Raw genomic sequence first — 15,551 nt, 5'->3', positions numbered from 1 at the left:
ATAAGTGATGAATCCTCAGAAAGAGAAATTAGGAAAACTACCCCATTCACAAGAGCATCGAAAAAAATAAAATACTTGGGAATCAATTTCACAAAAGAGGTGAAAGACCTCTACAATGAGAACTACAGAACACTAAAGAAAGAAATTAAAGAAAACCTTAGAAGATGGAAAGATCTCCCATGTTCCTGGATAGGCAGAATTAATATTGTCAAAATGGCCATACTACCTAAAGTGCTATACAGATTCAATGCAATTCCAATGATGTACCTTGCAGAAATAGAGCAAGCAATTATGAGATTCATCTGGAAGAATAAAAAACCTAGAATAGCTAAAGCAATCCTAAGTAGTAAGAATGAAGCAGGGGGTATTGCAATACCATATCTTCAACTCTACTACAAAGCAATAGTAACAAAAACGGCATGATATTGGTACCAAAATAGACGGTAGATCAATGGTACAGAATAGAGGACATGGACACAAACCCAAATAAATACAATTGTCTCATACTAGACAAAGGGTCCAAAAATATGCAATGGAGAAAAGATAGCCTCTTCAACAAATGGTCCTGGGAAAACTGGAAAACCAATTGCAACAGAATGAAATTAAACCCCTATCTCTCACCCTACACAAAACTCAACTCAAAATGGATCAAGGACCTCGGAATCAGACCAGAGACCCTACATCTTATAGAAGAAAAAGTAGGTCCAAATCTTCAACTTGTTGGCTTAGGATCAGACTTCCTTAACAGGACTCCCATAGCACAAGAAATAAAAGCAAGAATCAACAACTGGGATAGATTCAAACTTAAAAGCTTTCTCTCAGCAAAGGAAACTATCAACAATGTGAAGAGAGAGCCTACATAGTGGGAGAATATCTTTGCCAACGATACTTCAGATAGAGCGCTAATTTCCAGAATCTATAAGGAACTCAAAAAACTCTACACCTAGAATACAAATAATCCAATCAACAAATGGGCTAAGGAAATGAACAGACACTTCACAGAAGAAGATGTACAAGCAATCAACAGATATATGAAAATATGTTCAACATCCCTAGTAATAAGGGAAATGCAAATCAAAACTACCCTAAGATTTCATCTCACCACAATTAAAATGGCAATTATCAAGAACACAAGCAACAATAGGTGTTGGCGAGGATGTGGTGAAAAAAGAACACTCATACATTGCTGGTGGGGTTGCAAATTAGTGCAGCCACTCTGGAAAGCAGAATGGAGATTCCTCAGAAAGCTTGGAATGGAAACGCCATTTGACCCAGCTATCCCACTCCTTGACCTATACCCAAAGGATTAAAATCAGCATACTACAGAGATACAGCCACACCAATGTTCATTGCTGCTCAATTCACCATAGCCAGATTGTAGAACCAACCTAGATGCCCATCAGTTGATGAATGGATAAAGAAACTGTGGCATATATATACAATGGAATATTACTCCGCAATGAAGAATGATAAAATTATGGCATTTGCAGGCAAATGGATGAAATTGTAGAATAACATGCTAAGTGAGATAAGCCAATCTCAAAAAACTAAAGGACGAATGATCTCACTTATAAGCAGATGAGGACATATATTGGAGGGTGGGAAGGGTTAGCATTAGGTTTACGGTTAGGTTTAGGGGTAGGGATAAGGAGTGTGGTAAGAATGAAGGAAAGAAGGACTGTATAGAGAGAAAAGAGTGGTGGGAGGGGTGGGGGGGAAGGGAAAAAATAATGAATCAAACATCATTGCCCTATGTAAACGTATGATTACACAAATGGTATGCCTTGACTCCACGTACAAATAGAGAAACAACATGTATCCCATTTGTATACAATAATAATAATAAAAAAAGAAATCCTTGAAATGAAGGAAACAATAAACCAAATTAATAACTCCATAGAAAGCACAACCAATAGGATAGAACACCTGGAAGACAGAACCTCAGATATTGAAGACAAAATATTTAACCTGGAAAACAAAGTTAAACAAACAGAGAAGATGGTAAGAAATCATGAACAGAATCTCCAAAAACTATGGGATATCAGGAAGGCCAAATTTGAGAATTATTGGGATTGAGGAAGGCTTAGAGAAACAAACCAAAGGAATGAACAATCTATTCAATGAAATAATATCAGAAAATTTCCCAAATCTGAAGAATGAAATGGAAAATCAAGTTCAAGAGGCTTATAGGACTCCAAATACACAAAATTACAACAGACCCACACGAAGGCACATTATAATGAAAATACCTAACATACAAAATAACGACAGAATTTTAAAGGCTGTGAGAGAAAAGAACCAAATTACATTCAGGGGGAAACCAATACGGATATCAGCAAATTTTTCAATCCAGACCCTAAAAGCTAGAAGGGCCTGGAACAACATTTTTCAAGCTCTGAAATAAAATGGATGCCAACCAGGAATCTTATACCCAGCAAAACTTACCTTCAAATTTGATGATGAAATAAAATCATTCCATGATAAACAAAATCTAAAAGAATTTACAAAAAGAAAGCCAGCATTACAGAACATTCTCAGCAAAATATTCCATGAGGAAGAGATAAAAAACAAAGAAACAAATCAGCAAAGGGAGGAATCATCCTAAAGGAACTGTCAAATAAAGGAGGAACCAAGTTGTGTCAAAAAAATAAATAAATAAATAAAATTTAAAAATGAACCAAATGATCGGGAATACAAATCCTATCTCAATAATAACCCTGAATGTTAATGGCCTGAATTCAACAATCAAAAGACATAGAATGGCAGATTGGATTAAAAAGATAGATCCAACAATATGTTGCCTGCAGGAGACTTACCTCATAGAAAGAGATACACATAGACTAAAGGTGAAAGGATGGGAAAAAACATACCATGCACATGGACTCAGCAAAAAAGCTGGAGTATCAATCCTCATTTCAGATAATGTAGACTTCAAGCCAAAGTTAGTCAGAAGGGATAAAGAAGGACATTTCATACTGCTTAATGGAAGCATAAATCAGCAAGATATAACAATCATAAACATCTATGCCCCAAACAGTGGCTCATCCATGTATGTCAAACAAATCCTTCTCAATTTTAGAAACCAAATAGACCATAACACAATAATACTAGGTGATTTTAACACACCTCTCTCACCACTGGACAGATCTTCCAAAGAAAAATTGAACAAAGAAACCATAGATCTTAATAACACAACCAATAATTTAGACTTAACAGACATTTATAGAGTATACCATCCAACCAAGAATGAATACACTTTCTTCTCAGCAGCACATGGATCCTTCTCTAAAATAGACCATATATTATGCCACAAAGCTAATGTTAGAAAATATAAGAAGATAGAGACACTACCTTGTATTCTATCAGATCATAATGGATTGAAGTTAAAAAGAAATGAAAGAGTAAAAAACAGAAACTACTCCAACACCTGGAGATTAAACACTATGCTATTATATGACGAATGGATAACAGAAGATATTAGGAAGGAAATTAAAAAATTCTTAGAGGTAAATGAGAACAAAGAAACATCACATCAAAATCTCTGGGACTCATTGAAAGCAGTACTTAGAGGAAAATTTATTTCATGGAGCACATTTAATAAAAGAAGTAAAACTCAACAAATAAATGTCCTAACACTACAGCTCAAAGCCCTAGAAAAAGATGAACAGACCAACACCAAAAGTAGTAGAAGACAGGAAATAGTTAAACTCAGAGCTGAAATCAACGATATTGAAACAAAAGAAACAATACAAAAAATTGACAAATAGTTGGTTCTTTGAAAAAATAAACAAAATTGATAAACATTTAGCCACACTAACAAAGAGAAGATGAGAGAAAACCCAAATAACTAAAATTCGGAATGAACAAGGAAATATCACAACAGACACGACTGAAATACAAAACATATTTAGAAGCTATTTTGAAAATCTATACTCCAATAAAATAGAAAATTTGAAGACATCAACAGGTTTGTATAGACAAATGAATTGCCTAAACTGAACAGGGAGGACATACACAATTTAAATAGACCAATTTCAAATAATGAAATAGAAATAGATGAAGTCATCAAAAGCCTACCAACAAAGAAAAGTCCAGGACCAGATGGGTTCTCAGCCGAGTTCTACAAAACCTTTAAAGAAGAGCTCATTCCAATACTTCTCAAAGTATTCCATAAAATAGAAGAGGAGTGAACCCTCCCAAACACATTCTATGAAGTCAATATCATCCTGACACCTAAACCAGACAGAGACACATCGAGGAAAGAAAATTTCAGACCAATATCCTTAACGAACATCGACACAAAAATTCTCAACAAAATTTTAGCAAATCGCATACAAAAACATTAAAAAGATAGTGCACCATGATCAAGTGGGTTTCATCCCAGGGTTGCAAGGTTGGTTCAACATCAGGAAATCAATAAATGTAATTCACCATATCAATAGACTTAAAGTCAAGAATCACATGATTATTTCGATAGATGCAGAAAAAGCATTTGATAAAATACAGCACCCCTTCATCCTCAAAACACTAGAAAAAATAGGGATAGTGGGAACATTCCTTAACATTGTAAAGGCCATCTATGCTAAGCCCATGGCTAATATCATTCTAAATGGTGAAAAACTGAAAGCATTCCCCCTTAAAACTGGAACAAGGCAGGGATGCCCTCTTTCACCACTTCTTTTCAATATCGTCCTTGAAACTCTAGCCAGAGCAATTAGACAGACCAAAGAAATTAAAGGGATACGAATAGGAAAAGAAGAACTCAAACTATCCCTATTGCTGATGATATGATTATATACTTAGAGGAACCAGGAAATTCCACCAGAAAACTTTTAGATCTCATAAGTGAATTCAGTAAAATAGCGGGATATGAGATCAATGCACATAAATCTAAGGCATTTTTATACATAAGTAATGAATCTTCAGAAAGAGAAATTAGGAAACTACCCCATTCACAATAGCATTGAAAAAAATAAAACACTTGGGAATCAATCTCACAAAAGAGGTGAAAGACCTCTACAGTGAGAACTACAGAACACTAAAGAAAGAAATTAAAGAACACCTTAGAAGATCAAAAGATCTCCCATGTTCTTGGATAGGAAGAATTAATATTGTCAAAATGGCCATACTACCAAAAGTGCTATACAGATTCAATGCAATTCCAATTAAAATCCCAAGGATGTACCTTACACAGAAATCACAATTCATTTGCTGCCTAAAAGTGTGTGCATACAGAAAGCTCAGTTCATGGAAGTGGAAACAGTTTGTTATAACAGAAGAAACATGCATGGTGGAACCACCACAACTGCGGAGCAAAGAGGGAATGAGGAAGGAAGGTGATAGGCAAATTTTATTGAAATCCATTTGTGAATGTTTCAGAAAAGCAACTTCAAATTGAGCCCCTTTCACACTGCACGTTAGAGTACTGCAAGAGCAATACATTAATGGCTTGTTTAGAAAACGTGGAGAGAGTGCTCAAACCTTGGGAGCCGAGTGGGAATGAGGAAAACAGAAAATACCTCGAGTTTCATGAAAATTCAGTCGGGCATTTCCCAAGAAAACGCAATTCAGTTGCTGCCTAAAATTGAATGCATACAGAAAGCTCAGTTCATGGAAATTGAAACAGTTGGTTATACCAGAAGCACCATGCATGGTGGAACCACCACATCTGAGGAGCACAGTTGGAATGAGGAACGGAGATGATAGGCAAAGTTTCATTGAAATACATTCTTGTAACTTTCTCAGAAAAGCACCTTCAATTTCAACCCTTTTCACAATGCAAGTTAGAGAACATCAGGAGTAATACATAAGGGGTTTGTTTAGGAAACGTGGAGAGAGAGTGCTCAAAAGTTGGGAGCAGAGTGGGAATGAGGAACACAGAAAATACCTCGAGTTTCATGAAAATCCTGTCCTGCATTTGCCTAGAAAACGGAATTCAGTTGCTGCCTAAAAGTGTGTGCATACGGAAAGCTCAATTCATGCAAATCAAAACAGTTCGTTAGAGCAGAACAAAGTGCATGGTGGAACCACCACATCTGCGGAGGAAAGAGGGAATGAGGAGGGTAGATGATAGGCAATGTTTTATTGAAATGCGTTCCTGAAACATTCTCAGAAAAGCAACTTCAATTTCAGCCCTTTTAACACTTCACGTTAGAGAACTGCAAGAGCAATACATAAGGGGCTTGTTTAGAAAACGTGGAGAGTGCTCAAAAGTTGTGAGCAGAGTGGGAATGAGGAAAACAGAAAATACCTAGAGTTTCATGAAAATTCAGTCGTCCATTTGCCCAGAAAACGCAATTCAGTTGCTGCCTAAAAGTGTGTTCATACGGAAAGCTCAATCCATGGAAATCGCAACAGATTGTTTGAACAGAAGCACCCTGCATGGTGGAACTACCACATCTGGGGACAAAGTGGGAATGAGGAGGGAGATGATAGGCAAAGTTTTATTGAAATCCATTCGTGAAAGTTTCAGAAAAGCAACTTCAATTTCAGCCCTTTTCACACTGCATGTTAAAGTACTGCAAGAGCAATACATAAGGGACTTTTTTAGAAAACATGGAGAGAGAGTGCTCAAAATTTGGGAGCAGAGTGGGAATGAGGAAAACAGAAAATACCTAGAGTTTCATGAAAAATGTGTAGTGCATTTGACCAGAAAACGCAATTCAGTTACTGCCTAAAAGTGTGTGCATGCGGAAAGCTCAATCTATGGAAATCGAAACAGTTGTTAGAAGAGAAGCACCATACATGATGGAACCACCACATCTGCGGAGCAAATTGGGAATGAGGAAGGGAGATGATAGACAAAGTTTCATTGCAATCCAATTGTGAAAGTTTCAGAAAAGCAACTTCAATTTCAGCCCTTTTCAAACTGAACGTTAGATTACTGAGGAGCAATACTTAAGGGGCTTGTTTAGGCAACGTGGATAGAGAGTGCTCAAAAGTTGGGAGCAGAGTGGGAATGAGGAAAACAGAAAATACTTTGAGTTTCATGAAAATTCAGTCGTGCATTTGCCCAGAAAACACAATTCAGTTGCTGCCTAAAAGTGTGTGCATACGGAAAGCTCAATCCATGGAAATTGCAACAGTTTGTTAGAACAGAAACACCCTGCATGGTGGAACCACCACATCTGCGGAGCAAAGTGGGAATGAGATGGACAGATGATAGGCAAAGTTTCATTGAAATTCATTCATGAAAGTTTCAGAAAAGCCTCTTCAATTTCAGACCTTTTCACATTGCACGTTAGAGTCCTGCAAGAACAATACATAAGGGAGTTGGTTAGAAAACGTGGATAGAGAGTACTCAAAAGATGAGAGCAGAGTGGGAATGAGGAAAACAGAAAATACCTCGAGTTTCCTGAAAATTCTGTCGTGCATTTGACCAGAAAACACAATTGAGTTACTGCCTAAAAGTGTGTGCATACGGAAAGTTCAATTCATGGAAATAGAAACAGTTTGTTAGAACAAAAGCACCATGCATGGTGGAATCACACATTTGCGGAGCAATGTGGGAATGAGGAGGGGAGATGATAGGCAAAGTTTCGTTGAAATCCATTCATGAAAGTGTCAGAAAAGCAACTTCAATTTCAGCCCTTTCACACTGCATGTTAGAGTACTACAGGAGCAATACATAAGGGGCTTTTTTAGAAAACCTGGAAGAGAGAGTGCTCAAAATTTGGGAGCAGAGTGGGAATGAGGAAAACAGAAAATACCTCGGGTTTCATGAAAATTCTGTCGTGCATTTGCCCAGAAATCACTATTCAGTTACTGCCTAAAAGTGTGTGCATACGGAAAGCTCAATTGAAGGAATGCGAAACAGTTTGTTACAACAGAATCACCGTGCCCAGTGGAACCTCCACATCTGCGGAGCGAAGTGGGAATAAGGAGTTGAAATGATAGTCAAAGTTTCAATGAAATCCATTCGTGAAAGTTTCAGAAAAGCCACTTCAATTTCAGCCCTTTTCACACTGCACGTTAGAGTACTGCAAGAAAAATACATAAGTGACTTGTTTAGAAAAAGTGGAGAGAGTGCTCAAAATTGGGAGCAGAGTGGGAATGAGGAGAAAACAGAAAATTCCTCGAGTGTCATGAAAATTCAGTCGTGCATTTGCCCAGAAATCACAATACAGTAGCATCCTAAAAGTGTGTGCATACGGAAAGCTCAATCCATGGATTTAGAAACAGTTTGTTAGAACAAAAGTACCGTGCTTGGAGGAACCACCACATCTGTGGAAAAAAGTCGGAATGAGATGGGGAGATGAAAGGCAAAGTTTCATTGAAATCCATTCGTGAAAGTTTCAGAAAAGCCTCTTCAATTTCAGACATTTTCACACTGCATGTTAAAGTACTGCAAGAGCAATACATAAGGGACTTTTTTAGAAAACATGGAGAGAGAGTGCTCAAAATTTGGAGCAGAGTGGGAATGAAGAAAACACAAAATACCTCGAGTTTCATGAAAATTCAGTCGTGCTTTTGCCCAGAAAACGAAATTCAGTTGCCGGCTAAAAGTGTGTGCATGCAGAAAGCTCAATCTATGGAAATCGAAACAGTTGTTAGAATAGAAGCACCGTACATGGGGGAACCACCACATTTGTGGAGCAAACTGGGAATGAGGAGGGGAGATGATAGACAAAGTTTCATTGAAATCCATTCATGAAAGTTTCAGAAAAGCCTCTTCAATTTCAGACCTTTTCACATTGCACGTTAGAGTCCTGCAAGAGCAATACATAAGGGAGTTGGTTAGAAAACGTGGATAGAGAGTGCTCAAAAGATGAGAGCAGAGTGGGAATGAGGAAAACAGAAAGTACCTCGAAAAGGTACTTTTCAGGAACAGAAAGTTCCTGAAAATTCTGTCGTGCATTTGACCAGAAAACGCAACTGAGTTACTGCCTAAAAGTGTGTGCAAAAGGAAAGTTCAATTCATGGAAATAGAAACAGTTTGTTAGAACAAAAGCACCGTGCATGTTGGAATCACCACATCTGCGGAGCAATGTGGGAATGAGGAGGGGAGATGATAGGCAAAGTTTTGTTGAAATCCATTTGTGAAAGTGTCAGAAAAGCAACTTCAATTTCAGCCCTTTTCACACTCCCCGTTAGAGTACTGCAAGAGCAATACTTAAGGGGCTTGTTTAGAAAACGTGGAAGAGAGAGTGCTCAAAAGTTGGTAGCAGAGTGGGAATGAGGAAAACAGAAAATACCTCGAGTTTCATGAAAATTCTGTCGTGCATTTGCCCAGAAAACGCAATTCAGTTGCTGCCTAAAAGTGTGTGCGTACGGAAAGCTGAATCCATGGAAATCGAAACAGTTTCTTACAACAGAAGCACCGTGCATTGTGGAACTACCACGTCTGCGGAGCAAAGTGGGAATGAGGAGCGGAGATGATAGGCAAAGTTTCATTGAAATACATTCGTGAACTTTTTCAGAAAACAAACTTCAATTTCAGCGCTTTTCAAACTGCACGTTAGAGTATTGCAGGAGCAATACATAAGAGACTTGTTTAGAAAAAGTGGAGAGAGAGTGCTCAAAAGATGGGAGCAGAGTGGGAATGAGGAGAACAGAAAATACCTCGAGATTCATGAAAATTCAGTCTTGCATTTGCCCAGAAATGCAATTCAGTTGCTGCCTAAAAGTGTGTGCATACGGAAAGCTCAATAAATGGAAATCGAAACAGGTTGTTTGAACAAAAGCACCATGCATGGTGGAACCACCACATCTGTGGAGCAAAGTGGGAATGAGGAGGGGAGATGGTAGGCAAAGTTTCATTGAAATCCATTTGTTAAATTTTCTCAGTAATGCAACTTCAATTTCAGCCCTTTTCAACCTGTTCGTTAGACTACTGCAAGAGCAATACATAAGGTGCTTGTTTAGAAAACGTGGAGAGATAGGGTTCAGTTTTTCGGAGCAGAGTGTGAACGAGGAAAAGATAAAGTACCTAGACTTTAATGAAAATTCAGTCGTGCATTTGCTCAGAAAAAACAATTGAGTTGCTGCCTGATAGTGTGTCCATAGGGAAAGCTCAATTCATGGAAATCAAAACAGTTTCTTATAACAGAAGAACCATGCATGGTGGAACCACAACATCTGTGGAGCAAAGTGGGAATGAGAGGGGAGATGGTAGCAAAGTTTCATTGAAATCCATTCGTGAAACTTTCTCAGAAAATCAACTTCAATTTCAGCCCTTTTCAACCTGCTGGTTAGACTACTGCAAGAGCAATACATAAGAGGCTTGCTTATTAAATGTGGAGAGAGAGTGTTTAGTTTTTTGGAGCAGAGTGTGAACGAGGAAAAGAGAAAGAACCCAGACTTTTATGAAAATTCATTCGTGCATTTGCTCAGAAAACTCAATTGAGTTACTGCCTGTATGTGCGTGCATAGGGAAAGCTCAATTCATGGAAATCAAAAGAGTTCTTAGAACAGAAGCACCGTGCATGGTGGAACCACCACATCTGCGCAGCAAAGTGCAAATGAGGAGGGGAGATGGTAGGCAAAGTTTCATTGAAATCCATTCGTGAAACTTTCTCAGAAAAGCAACTTCAATTTCAGCCCTTTTCAACCTGCTCGTTAGAATACTGGAAGAGCAAAACATAAGGGGCTGCCTTAGAAAACGTGGAGAGAGGGTGTTCAGTTTTTCGGAGCAGAGTCTGAACGAGGAAAAGAGAAAATACCCAGAGTTTCATGAAAATTCAGTCGTGCATTTGCTCAGAAAACACAATGGTGTTGCTGCCTGAATGTGCGTGCGTAGGGAAAGCTCAATTCATTGAAATCGAAACAGTTTGTTATAACAGAACCACCATACATGGTGGAACCACCACATCTGTGGAGCAAAGTGGGAATGAGGTGTGGAGATGGTAGGCAAAGTATTATGGAAATCCATTTGTGAAACTTTCTCAGAAAAGCAACTACAATTTTAGCCCTTTTTACACTGCATGTTAGACTACTGCAAGAGCAATACATAAGGGGCTTGCTTAGAAAAGGTGGACAGAGAGTGCTCAGATGCTGGCAGCAGAGTGGGAATGAGTAAAAGAGAAAGAACCCCGAGTTTGAAGGAAATTCTTTTGTGCAGTTGCTCAGAAAACTCAATTCAGTTGTTGCCTGAAAGTGCGTGCATTGGGAATGCTCAAATCATGGTAATCAAAACAGTTTGTTATAACAGAACCACCGTACATGGTGGAACCACCACATCTGCGCAGCAAAGTGCGAATGAGGAGGGGGATGGTAGGCAAAGTTTCATTGAAATCCATTCATGAAACTTTCTCAGAAAAGTAACTTCATTTTCAGCCCTTTTTACACTGCACGTTAGACTACTGCAGAGCAAAACATAAGGTGCTTGCTTAGAAAACGTAGAGAGAGAGTGCTCAGATGTTGGGAGCAGAGTGTGAACGAGGAAAACAGAAAATACCCCGAGTTTCATGAAAATTCAGTCGTGCATTTGCTCCGAAAAGGTAATGCTGTTGCTGCCTGAAAGTGGGAGCATAGGGAAAGCTCAATTCATTGAAATCGAAACAGTTTGTTATAACAGAACCACAGTGCATGGTGGAACCACCACATCTGCGGAGCAAAGTGGGAATGAGGTGGGGAGATGATAGGCAAAGTTTTATGGAAATCCATTCACGAAATTTTCTCAGAATAGCAACTTCAATTTCAGCCCTTTTTACACTGCACGTTAGACAACTGCAAGAGAAATACATTTGGGGCTTGTTTAGAAAATGTGGAGAGAGAGTGCTCAGATGTAGGCAGCAGAGTGCGAATGAGGAAAAGAGAAAGTATCCCGAGTTTGAACGAAATTCATTCATGCATTTGCTCAGAAAACTCACTTCACTTGCTGCCTGAAAGTGCATGCATTGGGAAAGCACAAAACATGGTAATCAAAGCAGTTGTTATAACAGAACCACCGTGCATGGAGGAACCACCACATTTGTGGAGCAAAGTGGGAATGAGGAGCGGAGATGGTAGGCAAAGTTTCATTGAAATCCATTTGTGAAACTTTCTCAGAAAAGCAACGTCAATTTCAGCCCTATTTACACTGCACGCTAGAGTACTGCAAGAGCAATACATACGGTGCTTGTATAGAAAACGTGGAGAGAGAGTTCTCAGATGTTGGCAGCAGAGTGGGAATGAGGAAAGAGAAAGTACCCCAAGTTTGAAGGAAATTCATTCATGCATTTGCTCAGAAAACTCAATTGAGTTGCTGCCCGAAACTGCGTGCATAGGGAAAGCTCAATTCATGGAAAGCCACACAGTTACTTATAACAGAAGAACCGTCCATGGTGGAACCACCACATCTGTGGAGCAACGTTGGAATGAAGAGGTGATATGATTGGCAAGGTTTCATTGAAATCCATTCGTGAAACTTTCTCAGAAAAGCAATTTCAATTTCAGCCCTATTTACACTGCGCGCTATACTACTTCAAGAGCAATACATAAGGTGCTTGTGTCCATGTCCTCTATTCTGTACCATTGATCCACATTTCTATTTTGGTACCAATACCATGCCGTTTTTGTTAGAATTGCTTTGTAGTAGAGTTGAAGATCTGGTATTGCGATACCCCCTGCTTCACTTTTCTGCCAAGGATTGCTTTAGCTATTCTGGGTTTTGATTCTTCCAGATGAATTTCATAATTGCTTGCTCTATTTCTGTAAGGTACATCATTGGGATTTTAATTGGAATTGCATTGAATCTGTATAGCATAAGGTGCCTTATAGAAAACGTGGAGAGAGAGTTCTCAGATGTTGGCAGCAGAGTGGGAACGAGGAAAGAGAAAGTACCCCGAGTTTGAAGGAAATTCATTCGTGCATTTGCTCAGAAAAAACAATTCAGTTGCTGCCTGAAAGTGCATGCTTAGGGAAAGATCAATTCATGGAAATAGAAACAGTTTGTTATAACATACAAACCATGCATGGTGAAAACAGCACATCTGCGGAGAAAAGTGGAAATGAGGAGGGGAGATGGCAGGCAAAGTTTCATTGAAATCCATTCGTGAAACTTTCTCAGAACAGCAAGTTCAATTTCAGCCCTTTTCAACCTGCTCGTTAGACTACTGGAAGAGCAATACATAAGGGGCTGGCTTAGAAAACGTGGAGAGAGAGTGTTCAGTTTTTCAGAGCAGAGTGTGAATGAGGAAAAGAGAAAATACCCGAGTTTCATGAAAATTCAGTCGTGTATTTGCTCAGAAAACGCAATGCTGTTGCTGCCTGAAAGTGCGAGCATAGGGAAAGCTCAAATCATGGAAATCGAAACAGTTTGTTATAACAGAACCACCGTTCATGGTGGAACCACCACATCTGTGGAACACAGTGGGAATGAGGTGGGGAGATGACAGGCAACGCTTTATGGAAAACCATTTGTTAATCTTTCTCAGAAAAGCAACTTCAATTTCAGCCTTTTTATACATAAGGGGCTTGCTTAGAAAAGATGGAGAGAGAATGCTCAGATGTTGGCAGCAGAGTGGGAACGAAGAAAAGAGAAAGTACCCCGAGTTTGAAGGTACCCCTAAATTCATTCGTGCATTTGCTCAGGAAACTCAATTCAGTTGCTGCCTGAATGTGCATGCATTGGGAAAGGTCAAATCATGGTAATCAAAACAGTTTTCTGTAACAGAAGTACCGTGCACGGTGGAACCACCACATCTGCGCAGCAATGTGGGAATGAGGATGGGAGATGGTAGGCAAAGTTTCATTGAAATCCATTCATGAAACTTTCTCAGAAAAGCAACTTCAATTTCAGCCCTTTTCAACATGCTTGTTAGACTGCTGCAAGAGCAATACATAATGGTTTACTTAGAAAACGTGGAGAGAGAGTGTTCAGTTTTTCTGAACAGAGGGTAAACGAGGAAAACAGAAAGTACCCAGAGTTTTATGAAAATTCAGTCGTGCATTTACTCAGAAAACTAAATTGAGTTGCTGCCTGAATGTGCGTGCATAGGGAAAGTTCAATTCATGGAAATAGAAACAGTTTGTTATAACAGAAGAACCGTGCATGGTGGAACCACTACATATGTGAAGCAAAGTGAGAATGAGGAGGGGAGATGGTAGGCAAAGTTTCATTGAAATCCATTCGTGAGACTTTCTCAGAAAAGCAACTCCAATTTCAGCCCTTTTAAACCTGCTCATTAGAATACTGCAAGAGCAATACATAAGGGGCTTGCTTAGGAAACGTGGAGAGAGAGTGCTCGATGTTGGCATCAGAGTGGGAACGAGGAAAAGAGAAAATTCCCCGAATTTCATGAAAATTCAGTCGTGCATTTGCTCAGACAACGTTATGCTTTTGCTGACTGAATGTGCGAGCATAGGGAAAGCTCAATTCATTCAAATCTAAACAGTTTGTTATAACAGAACCACCGTGCCTGGTGGAACCACCTCATCTGTGGAGCAAAGTGGGAATGAGGAGGGGAGATGATAGGCAAAGTTTTATTGAAATCCATTTGTGAAACTTCCTCAGAAAAGCAACATCAATTTCAGCCCTTTTCAACTTGCTCGTTAGACTACTGCAACAGCAAAACAAAGGGGCTTGCTTTTTAAATGTGGAGAGAGAGTGTTCAGTTTTACCAGAGCAGAATGTGAACGAGGAAAAGAGAAAGTACCCAGACTTTTATGGAACTTCAGTCGTGCATTTGCTCAGAAAACTCAATTGTGTTGCTGCCTGAAAGCGCGTGCATAGGGAAAGTTCAATTCATGGAAATCAAAACAGTTTCCTATAACAGAAAACCGTGCATGGTGGAACCACCACATCTGCGGAGCAAAGTGGGAATGAGGAGGGGAGATGATAGGCAAAGTTTCTTTGAAATCCATTCGTGAAAATTTCTCAGAAAAGCAACTAAAATTTTAGCCCTTTTTACAGTGCATGTTAGACTACTTCAAGAGGAATACAAGGGGCTTGTATAGAAAACGAGGAGAAAGAGTGCTCAGATGTTGTTGGCAGAGTGTCAACGAGGAAAAGAGAAAATACTCCGAGTTTCATGAAAATTCAGTCGTGCATGTGCTCAGAAAACGCAATTCTGTTGCTGCCTGAAACTGCGTGCATAGGGAAAGCTCAATTCATGGAAATCCACACAGTTACTTATAACAGAAGAACCGTGCATGGTGGAACCACCACATCTGTGGAGCAACATGGGAATGAAGAGGAGAGATGATAGGCAAAGTTTCATTGAAATCCATTCGTGAAACTTTCTCAACTTCAATTTCAGCCCTATTTACACTGCACGCTAGACTACTGCAAGAGCAATACATAAGGTACTTGTATAGAAAACGTGGAGAGAGAGTTCTCAGATGTTGGATGCAGACTGGGAATGCAGAAAAGAGAAAGTACCCTGAGTTTGAAGGATATTCATTTGTGCATTTGCTCAGAAAACCAATTCAGTTGCTGCCTGAAAGTGCGTGCAAAAGGAAAGCTCAATTCATGGAAATAGAAACAGTTTGTTATAACATAAGAACCGTGCATATAGGAACCAACACATCTGCGGAGAAAAGTGGGGATGAGCTGCGGAAATGGTAGGCAAAGTTTCATTGAAATCCATTCGTTAAACTTTCTCAGAAGAGCAACTTCAATTTCAGGACTT

This window comes from Sciurus carolinensis, unplaced genomic scaffold (genome assembly GCF_902686445.1).
Source record: "Sciurus carolinensis unplaced genomic scaffold, mSciCar1.2, whole genome shotgun sequence".
Taxonomy (NCBI): Eukaryota; Metazoa; Chordata; class Mammalia; order Rodentia; family Sciuridae; genus Sciurus; species Sciurus carolinensis.
The sequence above is the reverse complement of the archived record's forward strand: the minus strand, read 5'-3'. Positions refer to the sequence as shown.